Genomic DNA, 4,477 nt, shown 5'->3' on the forward strand with positions numbered 1-4,477 from the left:
TGGTAGGAAATTGGAATAAAATGCATTTATCCAACACAAATCATATTACAGATGAACACAATATTGATTGTTCACTTACCTTACTCAAAAAATTAACTATTGGCATAAAGGAGGGAAAAACAGACTTAAGAAGCAGGAAGAATGGGACTCATTTGCAGATTCTGCCATCTTCTAGTTGGGTCACTTTGAGCAAACTCATTCTCAGAGTTTCCATTCCCTTTCCCTTAAAATAAGGGATGACACCAAACTCTTAATGTTATTACAAAAATTAAACGTGGTAATGTGTGCCAAGAACTTAACACAGTGTGCGCCATCAAGCAGGCTGTCTCTAAAAGTGTGTGCCGTGATCTCTCTGGACTATGCGAAGTTTATCTAGGAAAAAAAAGTGAGTTCAAAGATAGTATCAAAGTCTGAACAAAAGTGGCACAAAAATTAACACAGAGAGTGGGAGAAAACATTTGTAAATCATTCCTCTGATAAGGGACTTATATCCAAATTGTATAAAGGATTCTTCCAACTCAGCAATATAAAATACAAACAACCCGGTTTAACAATGGCCTCAGGATTTGAACAGACATTTCTCCCAAAGAAGACAAAGGAATGGCCAACAAGCATATGAAAAGATGTTGCGATTAGGGAATGCAAATCAAAACCGCAACGAGATAACACTTCACACCCACTAGGATGACTAAAATCAAGTCACAATCACAAGCTTTGGCAACAAGTGGATAAACCGGAACCCTCCTACGTGGCTGGTGGGCCTATAAAGTGGGACAGCCACTTGAGAGGACAGTGTGGCGGGGGCACCTGGGTGGATCTGTAGGTGGAGCATTTGACTCTTCCCCCCACTCGCACTCTCTCACTCATTCTCTCTCATCTCTAAAATAAACACATCTTTAAAAAAAAAAAGAAAACAGTGTGGCAGTTCCTCAACATTCTGTATAGTTATATGACCCAGCAATTCCACTCCTAGCAATGCACACAAGAGAAGCAAAAACATGCATCCACAAAACCTTGTACACAAATGTTCGTGATACAGCATTATTCGTAAGTCAGAAAGTGGAAACCACACCAAAGTCTATCAACATGTGAGTGGTGAAGCAATGTGAAACATCCCACAGCAGCACATTATTAGTCAATAAAAAGGAATGAAGCGCTTGATACAACAACCACATGGATAAACCTTGGAAACATGCTATGTGAAAGAAGCTGGTCACAAAAAAAGCCACATATTATATGATGATTTATACGAACCATCCAGAATACTTGACAATTCCATAGAAACAGAAAGATAATGTGTGGTTGCCAGGAGGTGAGTGGGAGCAGAATGAGGAGTGACTGCTTACAGATACGGGGCTTCCTCCTGAGGTGACAAAAATGTTCTGAAATTAGATAGTCATGGTGATGCCGTAACTCTGAATATATTCAAAACCACTGAATTTTACTTATACTTTAAAAGAGTGGATTTTATGGGATGTGAATTTTCATCTCAATAAAGCTATTATTTAAAAAAAAAAAACAGAAATATCTGTAATTCCTTTCTGAGTTGGAAATTTATGATTTTTTTCCAGAAACATTAGTAACAGGTCACTCCAAACAGGAAATTAAAACCTACGCCACTGTAGGCCAGCAAGAATTTCATTCAAAAATGCAACAAATGACCCTCAGCAAATGATATCTACTTCAAGACACTGGCATCACTTCCATTCCTTCGCACCCTCACCATGTGCCTCTTACAGAGGGTGAAATCTCAGCCGCTCAGATTTTGTCATTTTGCGCCTCTGTTCAAAAACTGGGAGAACGTGGAGTGTGCGGCTATTAAAATGGCCGGTTCCTCTACAGGGCCAGAGAGTTAACATAGTTTGTTTTCTTTTCAATGGCGATTTCCCCCCTACCTGCCATTTATAGAACTTACATCTCCACAGCAAAAGCAAAGATAAGAGGCTCTACTTCTGAAACCTCGCAAGGTAGGCAGACACCCACAAGGCACGAAAAACAAATGCTGTTTTCTTTTGAAAAAATAACAGTCTGCAAAGCCTGGTGTAGACGACTGGGAATCTTCCTCATTGTGTGCTCCAAGGATAAATATCTTTTTATTAAGATGGGGTCCTCTTCTGAGACAATGAATGCCTTTTATATGGGTTTATCATCCCACATAGCACCTGCAGGACATGGGTGGGTCCTGTACGCTCTCCACAGTCCCATCAGAAGCCCATGGAAGCCCCACCCCCATTTATTGGTGGACCAGGATACTACACTCAGCACATGCCTGCAGGAGCCTGTCCCCAAAACCACACTGGAAATGTGTTCCCTGTGGTCCCCAAGAGCCAAAGGCAAATCTAGCATAGACCTAGCACTGAAAACTGATCTCAAAGAGCTGTTGACCTATGGGTGTTGCTCCTAGTTGAAATTTTACAATGCCTCTAGAAGGCTTTGTTTGAGGGTCAAATGGGATGAGCCGGTGGGAGGGGCAGTGAAAAACAAAATGCAGGGCCTGGCCCCCAGAATCTTCTGGTTTTCCCAGCACCCCTACCTGAGTCTATTTATCAGGTTTGGCAACTGTAAACTCTCAAGCAGCAGCTGCGGACTCTTCTTCTGGAAAATTCCTCTGATGCTTATCTTCTCATCTGTCTATGCATCTGGAAAACACAAACACAGGGAGACTTTTAATGTCCCACCATCACCACGTGTAAGCATCCCTTCCGGCTTCTGCAGGCCAGAGGTACGGGACACTAAGAGTTATGGTACATGCCCACAGTCTGTGAAAAGATAATGTCTACAAAGGAAGTTTTTAAAGTTGAATTTGTCACTATATAATAAACATCTTTGTAAGTTGAATCTGCCAAGTGGACACAAAAGCAAACCCTAAAATATCAGTATATGATAATTATGATAATAACAGCTTAACAAATTTGTACCTTTGTAATTACCACTCTTCAGTGAAATATAAACCTTTTCTACTGGAATATGATGGGTTTTTTTTACTTCTTCTGATACTGCTGGTGCCCTTATTTTGGTTCTGGGCCATATTTTATAAAATGACTGTAGAAAAGACATTTTAGTCAATGTCCGGAAAGAGACATTTTCTTTATAAAATCATTTCTTGATGATAGAGCATTCGTTTGGAACAGTAGAAAATAGTTCAATCAAGTGAGAGCTGTGAGAACTTTGAAAAGTGTTAGCTTTTTGAATGTGTGCATCTGAAAAATGCAACTCTTTTATCAAAACTTATTGAAAAATAAAATGTGAGGCTAAAAAAACTAATACTAGCAACACTGATGATAATTTAGAAATAACAGCAATTCTGATATGAAACTAAATCCATACCTCAAGAATCTATAACATACAAGCTGATTAAAACCACTTGGGGATCTAATTCCAGCATGTTCCATTTTCTCCACTATTCTATACTCAGCATCTATAATTTTCGAGAGACTTAGGATGCATTTTCTCTTGTTCATGGGGACCTCCACAATGTGTGGATTGAACAAGTTTTTGCTCTTACATTTGGGAACACACTATATTTCCAGATCCTCTGAATAGTAGATATACTTCCTAGTAGTGTCTCTCTCTCTCTCTTGCTCTCGCTCTCTCTCTCTCTCTCTCACACATATACACACACACACACATACGGCATTGCTATTTCAGGAGGGAAGACAACAGCCAACTTAAATTGATAAGATTTCAGGAAAAAGGGCTCAGAAATGGACGGCTTTACTTTTTGAATATTAGATTTACACTGTGTGTTTCAAACTTGAGAAACGAGTTCTGGATAGAAGTTTTCCTGTGTCTTTAGGGCTTTAATCAAAGCAACCAGATGCAACACTGTATGTAGCTCACTCCTCCCCTAAAGCCCAGCAGCTTCGCTGTTGCGGTTGTGTTGACATGACAAATCACTTTGCCCCCAAAGTAACAGCTCCGTGCCCTTTGAGACAGCATGCCCAGGATATACGTTCAGATTTATCAGTTGAAGTTGAACCATGTTCCAAAGCAGCATGCACTTATACAGAAAGAATGCTTACCTTTCAACTGACTTGGAAGCAGCCTGCTGGACAATAATCTGTCAGGGAGGTCACTGGCCACATTCCCAGAGCAGCTGACCCTGTCAGTCTTTGGAAAGCACTGTTTATTCTGTAACTAATGTTGGATACCAGGCACGAGATACAGAAACTAAATTAAAAAAAAAAAAAAAAAAAAGTCAGGCCTAAACCTCATCCCCACAGGGACCATTTCACAAAAACAGTAGTTGCTAAGTTTCCGCAAATGATTTCTTTATAAGAATGTCTTGGCAGTCATGGGGATTTGTAGTCAAGTGTTGAAAAGTTTTGCAGTACATCCAACTATCTACTTTTTTAGTGTACTGATGAAAATTCTTTAAGCTTCCCTAAGGACAGGAGTGGTAGGTGAGGAAAAGGTCACTGAAAATGGAGTTTCTTTTTCTATTTGTATTGATTGGATTTTTAAAATACAATGGAAA

The sequence above is a fragment of the Eumetopias jubatus genome, unplaced genomic scaffold (assembly GCF_037043125.1).
Source record: "Eumetopias jubatus isolate StellerSeaLion01/CBP00866 unplaced genomic scaffold, mEumJub1_p1.0 scaffold_6, whole genome shotgun sequence".
NCBI lineage: Eukaryota > Metazoa > Chordata > Mammalia > Carnivora > Otariidae > Eumetopias > Eumetopias jubatus.